The sequence below is a fragment of the Limulus polyphemus genome, unplaced genomic scaffold (assembly GCF_000517525.1).
Source record: "Limulus polyphemus unplaced genomic scaffold, Limulus_polyphemus-2.1.2 Scaffold6084, whole genome shotgun sequence".
Lineage (NCBI taxonomy): Eukaryota > Metazoa > Arthropoda > Merostomata > Xiphosura > Limulidae > Limulus > Limulus polyphemus.
Window position 1 is genome coordinate 11,527 of NW_013671694.1, and position 16,693 is coordinate 28,219.

General features: G+C 38.0%; 1 long non-coding RNA gene across 1 annotated transcript in view; it reads left to right on the plus strand.

The window, feature by feature from the left end:
• The first annotated feature begins 606 nt into the window (after positions 1 to 606).
• The window catches only part of LOC111089379, a 21,072-nt gene continuing 4,985 nt past the window's right edge, over positions 607 to 16,693 (plus strand). The window contains exon 1 of the long non-coding RNA XR_002613659.1: positions 607 to 753. This is a non-coding gene — a long non-coding RNA (uncharacterized LOC111089379). The remainder of the gene's footprint in view (positions 754 to 16,693) is intronic.

Here is a 16,693-nt window from a genome sequence, read left to right on the forward strand (position 1 = left end):
TGCAATTCAATTAATTATCTCGCTTTATTTGCCTGCTTATATACTAAAATAGAGGGCGCATAGAAAAGACTAGAGTTCCAGGAAGAGACATGATCCTTCTAGCACTCCAGCATCGCGTGACTTCTACTGTTGTAACACTGCCCCTTCCTTAGTATTGTTCATCCCGAACAATAGCCACTTACATTAAACCAATAGATAATTAACAATATCTTAATTAAATGGACAGAATTTACAAACACAAAATTAAAATTCAACAAAGTCTCTTAATTTTATGGGACGTATCTTCTTCCATACTGGTCTCCATATCATTGGCTTCTGCTCCATCAGAAAATGTCCTATTATCGGTAATAGTCACATCAGTGGTAGTAACTTCATGAAGGGCTTCACTTTTTCCCTTCTCAAAACCACAGCAATGGACTGGCAGAGCTTCCACGAGGAGGTGCTTGCAGTTGGCGACGAGTAGGTTGGTCACCCACCGGACCCTTCTTGAAACACGGACCAAGGAGTCTAATATGAGTGCAAGTCATTGGGTTTTGCACAGACCCAAAGATGCAATGAAAGTGAAGGTCGCCAGGCCTCCGAATGCATTGGGATGCTTGCCTTCTGAGGTGGGGTGTACCAATGGCCCATCCCTGCCACTACGTTGGCTGGGTAGAGTGAGAGCATACACACTGGGACCCTAAAGATGGTGAACTATGACTGGGCAGGACGAAGCCAGAGGAAACTCTGGTGGAGGTCTGCAGCGATTCTGATGTAAAAATAAATTGTCAGACCTTGAAATAGGGTCGAAAGACTAATCGAACTATCTAGTAGTTGGTGCTCGAAGGTAAATCAGTCTCATCTGGTAAAGCAAATGATTAGACGCCTTGGGGCCGAAACGACCTCAACCTATTCTCAGCCTACACCCGGCCACTGTGGCAAAGATAGAGAGATTTATGCCGCGGTGAGTAGGAGGGTCGAAGCAGTGAGCATTTGAGATGCCGAGCGTGCACCCACCTGGAGCCGTGGCGGGTGCAGTTCTTGGTGGTAGTAGCAAATACTCAAGTGAGAACCTTGAGGACTGAAGTGGAGAAGGGTTCCATGTGAGCAGCAGTTGAACATGGGTCAGTCGGTTCTAAGGAATAGGAAAAATCCGTTCATAATCGGGACCCATCCATCAGCTGCAGGTCCCGCGACTGACTGAAAGGGAATCATGTTAATATTCCCGAATCCTAACACGGAGATCGACCTTCGGGTCAAATGCGGTAATGCAACCAATCTCGGAAACGTCGATGGGAGTCTTGGGAAGAATTGTCTTTTCTTTGTAAGGAATCGGCTCGCCTAAAGATAGGGATTATGTACCCATAAAGCCCCGTGGCTCTTGCTGTGTCTGGAGCACTCCCATTGGCCCTTGAAAATCCGAGGGAGAGAGTGAGATTTTCGTGCTGGAACCTACCCATGACCGCAGCAGGTCTCCAAGGTGAACAGCCTCTACTCGATAGAACAATGTAGGTAGGGAAAGTCGGCAAAATGGATCTGTAACCTCGGGACAAGGATTGGCTATGATGGCTGGGTCTGGTCAGGCTGAAGTCTGCCACGGGTGTGGTACTGCACCAGGACTGGGTGAGGCTAGCCTTTGATGACTCGGTCTAGCCAGACAAGCGTCGGGACCTACCCATGAAATGCCTCAGCTGTGTGTTGTCCCGGGTTCCTGCTTGGCGCGACCATTTCAGCCAGCAACTAACATCCGACTCAGAACTGGCACGGACCAGGGGAATCCGACTGTCTAATTAAACAAAGCATTATGATGGCCGTTGGATGGTGTGGACACAATGTGCTTTCTGCCCAGTGCTCTGAATGTCAACATGAAGAAATTTAACCAAGCACAAGTAAACGGCAGGAGTAACTATGACTCTCTTAATGGAATGATTGATATTCAGGAAGAAGACCCAAACTATTCTCTTGAGAATGGGATGGAACCGACCTGTTCATGATTCCAAATCCTACCTCTACCTTCTCGTGGTGAGAGTCGCGAGTACCTTAACTGCCCTAGGTAGGGAAGATAAACCAACACAGGCAGACGACCAGTTACTAGGCTGGTGCACCTAGCTAGGCTCCATCACCGTTTTAAGTGGTAATTTGTTATTGATGGGGCTGCAGGGTTATAAGGATTAGCACCCTTTCTAACTCATTTTGATGCCCAAAGTGTAGAAAATAGGTCTCAATATTATCGACAACCTGGTTTACGACTCGGCATGGACCAAGGACCTGGACTAGCCAAATTAATTTAACACTTTTACAAGGCAAACTCAAACACCTGTGTATGTACTCGGCTATTTGTAGAGCATGTTGAATTTCAGAAGCATGTATGTTCTTCTCATAGAGATTATACCCTTTTATATATATATGTATACATGAAATGTAAAAAGGAATGGAATATTATTTTCAGCGTAGCAAGTCGTTATAGTAGATGTTCCACATCCTCTAATATTTCAGAATCTAGAGAACCTTATGCATGTGAAGAATGTACTAGACGTTTTACTACTAAACTAGGATTATCCCAGCATTGGAGACTTCTTCATCCAGTAGTATATGATGAAGAATTGGTCACCTACCGAACGAGAGCTAGATGGTCAGTTGAAGAGAGAAGACTGCTGGCTGATGAAGAAGAAGCCAAATTATCTCCTGACACTCCAACTATGAATAATATTCTAGCTGCTAAGTTTCCTGGTCGAACTGTGGAAGCTATTAAGGGTCAAAGACATAGGTTGCAGCATAAAGAAGATGTCATTGAGCGAAAGAGACAACTATTAGGCCTTTCTCTTATTCAAGAAGATATTGTGTTATCTCATTCGAATACAAGTAATTTGACGACAGAAAGAAATATTTCTTGTGATGAGCTACTTTCTTCTAATGTTAATAACATGGACTACTCCTCTGTATGGGAAGAGGTTGCTCAGTTAATACTTAGTAGGAATTATCAGCTCATTGATGTAATCCATGTTATACTGCGTATTATTTATCAGAACAGTAGTAATAATGTAAATGGTTCTCGAATTATTGAACGTTCTGGCGAAAGAAGAAGGAAACACGGGAATAACAGATATAACAGAGTTAAGAAAAACTATAAATTCCTACAGAATATGTATTGTCATAATACGAAACGAGCCCTGGATGAGATTTTATGTCAGAAGAAATTGAGTGACATACCCACGAAGAAAGATGTCGAGGATACTTACGTTAAGTTATTTGCATCTTCTGTTTCAGAAGATAATTATCTTATAGAAGAATTTAAGTCTCCCCTTAATGATGATAGCTACAGAATTATTTCTCTGGCAGAAACCAGGACTTTAGTGAAAGGAGTATCTAATAAATCTCCAGGAGTTGATGGAATTTCTGCTAAGGGCTTGAAGGTTATTCCACTTAATATTATTTGTATTCTATTTAACAGTTTGCTATGGAACAAGAATTTACCTCTATGTATGAAACGTTGTTCTACCACATTAATACCGAAAAAAGGGAGATCTCAAACAAGCTAAGAATTGAAGACCCATAACTATTATGTGAATTGTAATAAGAATTTTCCATGGACTTTCAGCGACAAGAATTCAGAAATTAGTTAAGCTGAATGCAGCACAAATGGCATTCCAACGGTGTGATGGAACTTCAGTCCATACATCACTTTTAGAACATGCTATTCGTTCTAGTAGGCAAAGTAAAAAAAAAACATTTTATCTTTGGATTTGGCCAAAGCTTTTGTTCTGTTTCTCACAGTTCTATTGAACCAGCGTTGAGAAGATTTAATATTAACTCGGATGTGAGGCCATACATTATAAACTTTTATAATGACTGTTATACTAATATTAAACTTAAGTCCATCATTATTAATGACGTTCCAAAAAAGAGGGAAGTTCGTCAGGGTGATCCTTTATCTCCAAAATTGTTTAATATCATTATGGATGAACTACTATGTAAAGTTAACCCACAAGTAGGTATTGATATTGAGCAAGAAATATTGTCTACGTTTGGTTTTGCAGACGACATTATCCTTATGACCAGGAGTAGAGCTGGTATGATAAATCATCTACGAACTGCATCAACCTTTTTCACCCAAAGAGATTTTCAAATCAACCCACATAAATGCGTTGCTCTCCCACTTTGTCCAGAAAGGAAAACCACAAGGATAAAAACATTGACAGAGAGTCAGTTTGATATTAATAACATAACAATCAAACAATTACAGCCAAATGAATTTATGACCTACCTTGGTATTAGGTTTTCATTTTTGGGGAAGGCTGATCCAAAGATGTACATGAGGGATATAATAGGAGATTTGAGGAAAATCACTTAACCAAATTTCAAACCTCAACAAAATATATTATTGATCATGAAATGTTATCTTCTCCGTCTTCAGCATGTATTCTTTTTGTCTCGAATTACAGCAAAGACATTAAATGTGATAGACAGAATTGCTAGGAAAAATATAAAAAGCATATATAAGGTACCACATTATGTATCAAATCATGCCTTTTATGCTAAGGTGACAGAAGGTGGTCTGGGAATACAGAATTTTAGAGATGTTATTCTATATATAATTCTCAGACATTTAAAGAATTTGGAAAGATGGAATACGCCAATCACTAATGCATTTCTTTCAACTGACAATATTAGGAAACAACCTGATTTAGCGTTCAAGCTTTCCATTAGAAGAAAATGGAGACAAAAACTCTGTGGAGATGTAAATCGTAAAGGATTACAAGAAGTTTTGCGATTACCTGTTAACGAATTACTGAATGCAGGAACTAAAGTATTTTCTGGATCCACCTATATCTCATTGTTAAAATTAAGATATGGTGTTCTTTTTACTAGGAGTAATATATACAAAGGTAAAGTGAATTTCAATAAGTGCTGTAGAGCTGGTTGTAACCACAGAGTTGAAACACTTGCACATATTAGCAGTCGATGCAGTTTAACTCATCATGCCAGAATTGTTTGTCATGATTCCGTCTGCAAGAAACTTAGAGATATATTGACGAAATCTAGAAGATATAATAAAATTATTCAATAACCTCATATATACGTCTCTAGCTTGGGTGAATTATATAAACCTGATATAGCAGTTGTGGATGACAATAGGGTCTATATTATTGAAATAGCTGACTCTTTAATTAATTAATATTGTACTAAAGAATATATTAAACAATGGTGCCATAGACAGTGGCCCAATAAGAAAGTAAGTTTTATGGTAGTGTCCTTGGGATGTAGAGGAGGAATTTCATTAAACATTATTTATGACATTCAGGAATTAGGATTCTCTAATTCATACATCCAATTACTTCTACTTTATGCAATGGAAAAGACCGTATGGAAATATAAGACATTTTTACAATCCATTTCAAGAAATGAATAGTAAAGCATTGTACATGCTATGTATAAATCAGTTTGTAAAAGCTAAAATTTGGTATATGCTTACTCAGGAGCAAAGAGTAGAGACCTGAAGAAAAACAACTCTTCTCTATGAGATCTTGTTGTTTAAAACAAAATACCCAAATGCCTCTTCATCTAATGAGTGACACACATGAATGGATTAACGAGATTCCCACTGTCCCTATCTATTATATAGCGAAACCACAGCCAAGAGTACCTGCTTGGAGAAATCAGCGGGGAAAGAAGACCCTGTTGAGCTTGACTCTGATCTGACTATGTGAAGAGACATGAGAGGTGTAGCATAAATGGGAGGTCGCTCTGTGGCCACCATTGAAATACCATTACTTTCATCGTTTCTTTAATGACTCAGTGAAGCAGAGAGCAGACCGCATGGGCCACATTTCTAGTCCTACGTGCCGCACCTCCGCGTCTGGCGTGATCTGCTCCCAGGTGGGGAGTTTGACTGGGGGTGGAACATCTGTTAAAAGGTAATGAAGGTATCCAAAGGAGAGCTCAGCGAGGACAGAAACCTCCCGTAGAACAAAAGACAATTGCTTGTTTGCTTGATCTTGATTTTCAGTATGAATACAGACTATGAAATCAGGGCCTATTGATCCTTTTGACTGGTGTCAACCCAGCCTAACAGGCGAGACGACATACTTTCTAAAGGTTTGCTCCTTAATCATATTTATTCACTGACCAACTGGAATGTTCTCACTATTGTTCCAATGAAAGTTCTCTCATCAGAGCCTCTCAGCATTTTCTCTCAACGTTACCACTAGACCTCACCATCTGGACAGTATATAGGCCCCAGGTACACTGGGGAATTAGGTGAGAAGGAAGAGAGCTATAGAATACACTATACTCATTTGGTCTCAGAAAAACCTTACTCCTTATGATAAGAGCGAAAATAAAGTTGAAGAGCTCCTACCTCTTAAGTAAGGTAGTATGTGAACGAGAAAGAAGCAATTTCCGCGAGACGAAGTGCAAGACATTGTCGACGACGAGTTCACTGTTGATAAGTAAGGATGCGAAAACAAATTTTCTGCAACCATGTTACCGACTATCGGATGGTCTTCACTTCAGTACACTCTCTGCCTCAGGTACGAGAAGAGCCTCGGCATCGACCCTCTCTCGCCCCTACCATCGAAGTCGGGTCCGTGTAATTTTTTTCTTCCCTGACCGAAACAGAGGCTGTCACGTGTCACCAACGGAACCTCGGCCACATTCGGCATAGACATCGAGAATTGCCGTCAAAGTTCTTTTGACTTAATGCATGTAAACACAGACTGTCGCGCACCCGTCTAGTCTTCCCTCGACAATATGCCATAGAAACCGCGTTCGGGTCTAACTCTTCAAAAGCTTATGATAGTCGGTATCGTTTGACCTGGCTCCCATACTATAAGCTGAAAACTATGTTACTGACTATCAGATGGTCTTCACTTCGGTACAGTCTCTGTCTTAGTAACGTGGAGAGCCTCGGAATCGATTCTCGCACACCCTAACCAACGAAGTCGGGTCCATGTAATTTTTTCTTCTTCGACAGAAATCGGAGGCTGTCATGTACTGTACTGAGTAGGATTATTATCACAATGACTAGTCATCAGTAGGGTAAAATGAACCTGTCTCACGACGGTTCAAACCCAACTCACGTTCCCTATTAGTGGGTGAACAATCCAAGCTTGGCGAATTCTGCTTCACAATAATAGGTAGAGCCGACATTGAAGGATCAAAAAGTGATGTCGCTATGAACGCTTGGCCGCCACAAGCCAGTTATCTCTGTGGTAACTTTTCTGATACCTCTTGCTTTAAACTTCTAAAGTCAAAAAGATCGATAAGCCCACTTTCACAGTCCATAATCGAACTGAAAATCAAGGTCAAGCAAGTGTTTGCTCTTTTGCTCTATGCGCGGTTTCTGTCCTCACTGAGCTCGCCTTAGGACACCTGCATTTCGTTTTGACAGATATATTATACCCAGTGAAACTGTCCATTTGACACTGTTCTCAGAGAAGATTGCGACAGACCGGTACTTTGGACTAGAAACATTGTCCCTACAGTCCACTCTCTGCTTCACCAGGTCAGTAAAAAATGATGGAAATAGTGGCATTTTATAGGGACAGTGGGAATCTCTTATATCCATTCATGTGCATCACTAGTTAGATGACGAGGCATTTGGCTTTATTTTCAACAACAACAAGCCTTCAAATGCTCGGATTGTAACAGAAGCTTTGCCTCTAAAAGAGGACTTTCTCAACATAGACAAATTAAACATTCTTTTGAATATAATGAGATGATACATTCAAAAGCAAGATGGTCTTCTGAAGAAAAGTTACTACTCATTGATTAAGAAGCTAAATTGCCCCCTGGTATTAGTAATATTAATGTTATTTTAGCCTCTAAATTTACGGGACGTACCCGTCAAGCATTAAAATGTCCGAGAGCTTATCCTTAACATGGAAGCAAACTAAAAGAAAAGCGTAGATTTATATTTGCTCTCACTCCTTTACAGGAAAAAAGTATTGAATCTCACAGTGGGTTGACGAGTGGATTAGATTATTCCCAAACTGATGTACATAGAGTTGACGAAGGTTCTCCTAACTGTATTGAGCCTGAAGATTATATTATTCCAGAGATGATTTATAAAAGTGAAATTCATACTCCTTTTTTTTTTGTGAGCACATAGCTATGTTATCATTGGATTTACCTCTTAATTGGTCTGGAGTTAGAGAAATGATTAATAAGGGTAGTTGTAATGCCATTGATATTAGTGTATAGTATATTGGATGCCATTTACGAGACAGGTGATACGATTAAAAAGCATTATCCTAATTCTTATGGAAGGGTAGAGAAAGAATGTTAGAGCTAAGAAACATTTTGAGTTTATACAGAAACTTTATAGATATGATAAGAAGAGAGTCTTGAATAATATTTTGAATCCACTTGATTATGATTCAACATCAAAGAAAGATGATATTTCATGTACATTTGTGGATTTATTTTCTTCAGTATCTCCATCTGATGATCATTCCATTCTTGACTATAAATATTCTGTGGAGGATGATTCTTATAAAATCATAACATTAGATGAGACTAAGGTGTTTCTCCTAGGCATTTGAAATCCATTTCTCCAGTTATTTTATTAAATTGTTTAGTTTTATGGGGAAAGGACTTTACCCCCCCCCACCCAAAAACAACACACACACACACACGTTTAAAGAAATGTAGGACGATTTTAATTCCTAAAAAAGGGGAATTGAATGTGCTACTAATTGGAGGCTTATTACCATTATGTCTTCCCTAGTAAGAGTTTTTCATCGTCTTCTTTCATAAAGAATGTTTAGAATTAACTACCTTAATCCAGCACAATGGGATGGGATGTCAATGAACATGTCTTTGTTGGATCACGTTATCAAATTAGCTCGAAAGGATTCTAACATAGCACATGTAATATCTCATTATTATATTGCAATGGATCTAAGGATTTTTAATATTAATAGGAACAATAGCGAGTACTTGATTTTGTTAGCCAGGAGTAATGTAGGTTTAGGTCATCAACTAGAAACTTCATACAAATTCTTCAAAAAAAGGAATCTTCTCTTAAACTTGAACAAATGTATTGGCCTTTCTTTGTGTTCCAAAAGAAGAACAACTAGAATGAAAATTTTGACTGAAAATCAGTTTGTGATTAACAACCATTCTATTGTACAAGTTAAACCTGGGGAATTATTTACATATCTTGGTATTAAGTTTACTGCCAAAGGAAAAGTGGACTTACAACATTATACAAAGGGGGTTGTCTAAGATTTGAGAAAGATTCAGAAGGCTTGTCTTAAACCTCGGCAGAAGGTATTATTATTAATTAATAAGTTTTATATACCTCGTCTTATTCATGTAATAGCCTTATCTCGATCAAGACTGAAGAACCTAAGTTTGACTGATGAAATCATTAGGAAAGTGATTAAAAGCCTGTGCAAGTTGCCTCATTTTACTTTCAATGGAGCTTTAAATGCGAAACCATCATCTGAAGAAGGTCTAGATATTTTAAACTTAAGAGATGTTATACCCTTTACTATTGTTAAGAGACTAAGGAATTTAGAGAAGTTAAATATTCCTATTATTATTAATACCTTTCTTGGAACAGAAAATGTACAGAAACAACGTACTATTGCACATAAATACTGCATTAAGATGAAGTTACAACAAGACTCTAATACCCGAGGAGTACAAGAGGCTCTCCAGTTAATGCTTTGTGGACTGCAAGCACTAGATTTATCTCTGAATCTACTTTTATTTCCTTATTGAAACTTCGATATGGACTTCTACCCACTCATTGTAATATCTATCGTGGTCGACCCAACTTTTCTAGAAACTGTAAAGTTGGGTGTGTTGGTCGACTTGAAACTTTAGCTCATATTTGCAGATGTTATAATATCGTATATCATGCTTGTATTGTATGTCATCATTCTGTTTATAAGAAACTGTGAGATATGATGGCAAAATTGAAAATATATGACACGTCCAAGAACCACGGATATATGCCTGTCTTGGGTAAATTATATAAACCTGATTTAGTAATGGTAATTGAGAATGGTGTTCACGTCGTTGAAATAGCTATATCTTGGGAAACTGGATCTAAGTGTTTGGATATTACATACGACAATATAATCAATTATTACAGAAGTGAGGAAAGTATTTCCCAATGGTGTCGTACACAATGGCCACATAAGAACTTATATTTTATGTCCATATCCAGAGAAGGTATATCATCTAATAGTTTACACGATTTACACCAGTTGAGCCTAAAAAATTCTCAGATTCCGTTACTTATATTACATGCTATAGAAAAGACACAATGGGCCAATAAATCCTTCCTCAAATCTGTGTCTCGTTATGTGAAGTAATCGTGAGTATGTTTCTACTTGTGCTATATAATGTAAATATGCTATCTTGTGAAGATATGAGTATTGCAAGCCTCTTCAGGGGCACAGAAGGAGAAGTCTGAGGATCAACACCTCACCTCCATAATATCTTCTTGTTCTTAAAAAAAAGCCAAATGCCACATTATCTAATTAGTGAGACACATGAATGGATTAATTAGATTCCCATTGTCCCTATCTACTATCTAGTGAAACCACGGCCAAGGAAACGGGCTTGGAGAAATTAGTGGGGAAAGAAAACCATCCTGGGCTTGGATCTAGTTTAACTCTGTGAAGAGACATGAGAGGTGTAGCATAAGTGGGAGGTCACTCTGCCGAGTGTTCAAAGCAACATCGCTTTTGATCCTTCGATGTCGGCTCTTCCTAACATTGCAGAGCAGAATTCGCCAAGTGTTCGATTGTTCACCCACTAATAGGGAACGTGAGCTGGGTTTAGACCATCGTGAGACAGGTTAGTTTTACCCTACTGATGACTAGTCATTGCAACAGTAATCCTGCTCAGTACGAGAGGAACCGCAGGTTCGGACACTTGGTACATGTGCTTGATCGAGCAACCAGTGATGTGAAGCAACAATCTGTGGGATTATGACTGAACACTTCTAAGACACAATCCCGTCTAGCCATTGCAATGATACCATTCGTGCCCCCCTACGTTTGAGGGCGACCCTAGGTGGAGGGCGAGTTCTCCTCACGGGGAATCGAGCACCCCTTTGAAAGATGGCATCTGACAGGTATGAAAGCAGATGATACCCGTTGCTATTTTAATTCGGAACCACGAGGTGAAATGTGGGAGCACCAAATCGTCCGTAGACAACCTAGGTATCGGTCTGGGTGTCGAACTTAATAGAGCAGCCACCATACTGCGATCTATTGAGACTGAGCCTCTGACTGGGAGATGTGTCTGCAAGAAGTCGGACATTCTCTTCATGCATTTACAGATCCTTTGAGGGATCGAATCCCGCTAATATTGGACTTTGAAAAAAAAATCGGCGAATAAGTTCTTGCAGAACTGGGAACCGCTAATATCTGACTTTGAAAATATCAACGGGTAAGCCATTGTGAAACTCGGAAATCGCCAATATAGAACCGTAGGGGAGTAACGTAAAGATAATAGTGACGGCTCGAGCTTTACCTTTACCGGCCTGACTGAGACGCTGTACCGTACTCACGAACACACTACAATCAAAAACGTACCTTACATTCCTTTCACGGTAACATTGACCCGTATACGCGATTTCTACGGTATATTGTCGAGGCAAGCCGAGAAGGACGGCGTGACACTCTCGATTTCCGTCGATTAACTCGAAACAATTTCGGGGACCCGATTCCGACTGGAGTAATTAGGTATTTTTGAAGGAATTTTACAATTGCTTTAGTATTTTTGATGTTCAAGAGTTAAGAAAGAAGTTATAGAGATTTAAGTATTCAAGTATTAGTGTGATACATGTAGAAATGGCATAAGTAAGGACGTCTGTATTACGAAATTAAGTCAAGAAGTAGGCGAAGCCCAGTTAGCTGGTTAGTTGGTATCGAGAGTCACGTGTTATGAAAATAAAGCTACAGCGAGGATACTGAGAAAAACGCTAAGCACGAGTTCGACAGTGATAAGTTTCTGATGCTGAGTTAGTAGCACAGTAAAGGCTACTGAAACGTTTATGATAGCATCTCAAATTGGTGATTTGAGATCATCCGTTAGGCTATTTAAAATGATTTTTGTTATTCAATTCCTCTTTATTACTTTACCTAAATTCTAGTAACAAATACTTTATTTGTTGAATGATAAGGTTCTTGTTTGTTTGTTTGTTTTTGATTATGCACAAAGCTACACAAGCTACTCTGCCCACCACGGGTATTGAAACCCGGATTCTAGCGTTGTAAGTCCGCAGACATACCGCTGTGCCATTGGGGGGCAAGGTTCTTGTTGTCACTATATACTGCGTAAAATTTGCTGCCATCCATTGTTCAAACATGTCTATATTTTAAATATTAACAGTTTACACTGGACTGAACATAATATAAAGGTACAATTTATGCAAATTTTATGACCGTGATACTTATTCGAATATTAAGTGATTAGTTATTTTAAATATTAAGGGTTTACTCATTTTTCATTTCAGGATCCTACATTTTAATGTTTTTTTACATTGCATGGCAGTGTATTCTACCTGAAGTTCTATGAAAACAAACAAATATAATAAATACAAATTAATAAGATAGAAAAAAGGCTATGTTTCTACACTGAACTTAATGTTACGATGCAGTTTTTACCATTCTTTTACTGTATAATTTATTTCAATTATCACTTTTTCGTGCAACCTGTCTAAAGCACGTCAACATTATTTACTTTTACCTTCTCCCTCCTAAGTAGTTAGGGCAGTACCCGCGCAACACGCCGCCAGAGGGCGCTACATATGTATCGACCACAAGCAATGGAGAGGGGGAGAGACTTTCTTGAGGTCACGAAAAATCGACCCCTCTATGCATCGCGCTAAATTTTGAAATATTATGTCTCAGAAGGCGCTGATTGGTAGAAATAAACTACTTGACTCTACTATTCAAAATCTTTGTCAGATTTGAAATCCATTAAGTATGAAAAAAGATATAGCTGTATGTAAATTTTGCTGTTCACGAGGACTAAGTTAATCTGTTTACATATCTAAATCAATAAGTGAGGTTGAAGATACAGCAATTTCTTCCAGCAAATATGAACGTTCAGCTTCATCCACTAAGTCTTCAGGAATTGTACTATCACTCTCAAACAATACCCTCATTTTAGCTGAAGTTAAAGAAAAGGGTGTTTTTATCTTGGAAATGGTGACACGAAATCTATTTCACCAATTTCCTAGAAGGACTGAATTCATCAGAATCTGATGAGCTATATCGGCAGACAATTTCCGACTTTTATTTCCTTTTCCAATTTCATCTAACCCAATTATCGTTTCTATACACTCCCTGGAGATTTCATCTTTTGTATTCCCTGGATTGCAACCCTTCTAACAATGCTTCTGAACAAAGTGAAGTAGTTTTCACCTCCTACACTCAATTGCGAGAAATAATATTATTTCTTTCTATCTCTGTAAGATTTTCTCGACGCTTGCTTGAATATCATTTGCCGCGATTTCTTCAGGATACTTCATGTTGCTTAATCTTGGACTCGAATACTGAACTGAAATTTCTTAATCGAATGTAGTAGGTTGATAAACCAGCCGTTGTTTCGCCTCTTTTTGTCAGCAGCTTAACGATATCGCGAAATGTATGTACCCTAACCTGTTCATGGCTATCAAAGGAGTTCTTATACCCTTTGTGAAGGTCTTCGATACTTCACGTTCATAAACCGGCATATCTGAAAATACGTGGTTGTCAATCCTTACGTTCCTTGTTTGACCAGGCTTTACTTAAAGGAATTGTTGAATGAACGTAATTGTGTTTCAGTCCTCTGGCGGTCCACATGGAAAGTATAATTGTGTTTCAGTCCTCTGGCGGTCCACATGGAAAGTATAATTGTGTTTCAGTCCTCTGGCGGTCCACATGGAAAGTATAATTGTGTTTTGGCAGATCTATTCCACACTCTAGAGTAGCAAACGTCTTTCTCAAGTATGAAACTTCACTTTTCCCATTGAGTGCTTCTGAACGGGTATAAGCTGTATTTGTTGGTCTGGTGGGCTACTGATTTCGTCGGTGAGCATCCTCTTGCATGTACGTCGTTCGAGTGAAAATGCTTTGAGCAACCACGGAAATGTTTCTACACCCAACAAGTGATAGCTTGCACAAGCTTTTGGTAATGTCGTATATTTCTCATTAGACGGTAGTTTGTCGATAAAATATGTCTTCACTTCAAATGGATTGTTCGGATACCAAAGATAGAATAACTTATTGGTTATTTGTGTGCATTTTTTGTACAGCCCTCTGTCTTTATTTGATACTTTCAATGCATTACCTATAGGTAAACATTCCAAAGCTGTGCAATTGGTAATACACAAGGCATTGAATATAGCAGTAATAGATTTAGAGTCTTCCATCGTCTCCAGAATCAATATCATACACCTTGCTTTCTTCTAATCTAAATCGATTTTTACCTCTCACGGAACTTCTTAATCTTATTACTTTTCTTTCAGCATTATTTCTTCGCTTCCATTTAATATGATTTGCTTTATTCGAGTATGAATCCAAAGGTAAACAGTATCTACAAGCGCCACAAGCGAAACAGTCTCCTTTCTTCCTATGTTTAACTGGCAAGGCACGGATTTCACTTATGAGAATGTTTTTTTAATCAGAAGAAGCAGCTTTTTTTTATAGATTGTATTATTACATTATGGTTAGGTAGTCTGGCGCCTCCAATACGTTTTTCGGCACCGACGTTTTTTTTCCTAAATTAGGAGTCGATTTTTTGCGAGCGGGAATCTTAAGTTATGTTTGAACGATACCTGTCATCAGTACTCAAGTTAGTGGGTCGGCTGGAAATGTCATAACTAATGTTAAATACATTAATAAATAAAGTAACGTTAATAACTGATATACTGTTTTAACCGATACTTTGATACATTTCCGGCTGACACTACGAACTCTGGTCCTGGATGATAGGTTTCTTTCAGATATAACTTAAGATAGTCGTCGTACATTTGGTGTAGATTGAATATAAGTTCTTTGTGGGTCTGTACGCCGGGAAACTCCGATTATCTCGGTGTTTGTCTGCAATTTTTACCTAGCATGAGACCTCAAGACCGTCAAACACTCAGTCCCCTAACTTTTTTTCTTTATACTGTTTTTAACGATGATGATAAAACTATTCTACAGGTAGATAACTACTCTCCCATCTCACCACAATTATAACAAGGATTATACACTAACTTGTGTAAAAGTTAATTTAATCTTAGTAATCCATACATATTTCAGTTTGTATTATTTGTAGTTATCAAAGGTTATTATGCTTTCAGCTTGTCAGAGGAATTTGTCCCTCAGATAAAATTGAAGAACACTGTCCAAATTATATGATACTGTTATTTCCTAAATGATTACACTTTCAAGAAGTTAGACTATTTATAGATCTTGGTGAGTTATTTTTGTAAAGTTTTATTAAAATGACAAATATGCGTGTTCTAGATCAAAAACAGAAAGTAATAGCTTAAAAGCAGAAAATAATTTCCTTATGTACCATTAAATATTTAGAATGCACATTTAGTGTTATGTACCGTGTATGAATAGATAATTTTGTTTTGCTGACTGTTAAGTTCAGTGACAAACAGAATCCATTCATCATTGTCAGAGTTAATTGTATAGTAAACATACAGTTTGTTTCGCTTGCAAAGTTTATTCTGTAATGATAGACAGTAAACATGATGGATTTATAAAATGTGAAATAAAAGGTAGATATTTTATCCTAAGAAGCTTGAATGATATGGAAATATAATTTCTGATTTGTCTGTCCGTTTCGTAGGAACGAATGGAATACTTGTTTTTCTTAAATAGTGGTCATGTGAGTAAGGAACAAAGGTGAAAGTATTAGTCACAGTGTTTTACCCTTAACCATCCTGTACAAATCATTTTGGTGACTGTCCAAATTTATTTTCTCTATAGAGTTTTGCTTTATTAATGCAGTCACATGACTGAACATTTAAATATTCCCTAATACCTTACAAGTCTTTACTTACATATATTGTAGATAGCATATTGTTACGTCTGTGTTCGTTTGTTAATTTTCAGTAGAAATTATTTCCGAAGAAACTTCTGCTATACAAGTCCTTTCTTAAATAAAACTAGTTTATTCTTTCTCAATTCAACTTAGCAATACACTTAATTTGCACAGTCACTTGTACTTGAACTCACGCTATAATTCACAACGATTCACGTACTTTACTTACGGTGCCCGCTTGACTCGATTATCCGTGTCTATATCTTCAATCTCTGTATCTGCAACTATATCTCCTGCTTTATTTGACAATCTTATATATACAAAATAGAGGGCGTCTCGAGCCTTCAGGAACCTTCTAGATACTCATTACGTGTTACCAGAGTCACGTGACCTCAGCTGTCGCAACAATATGGTGAAACACGTCAGTTTAAGCTGTAGGGGAGATTAATGTGAAGGTCAACTTCTACTTTTCAGCACGATGGTGGATAGTTAACTTATTTACAGATTTCAAATACATGATATGTTTTGTATAGTTTCTAAAATAAAGAAACTTTAATAACTGTGGAGAATGTGCTATAAGCTGGTATTTTATAAACTAAGATGTTTTCGTAAACAGCATATTAGTATATCTTGAAGTTTTGTTAACAAATGTTTCAATATGATGACAGATTTTATTTACATATACTAAAATAATATTGTTACAACAGCGGAAGTCACGTGA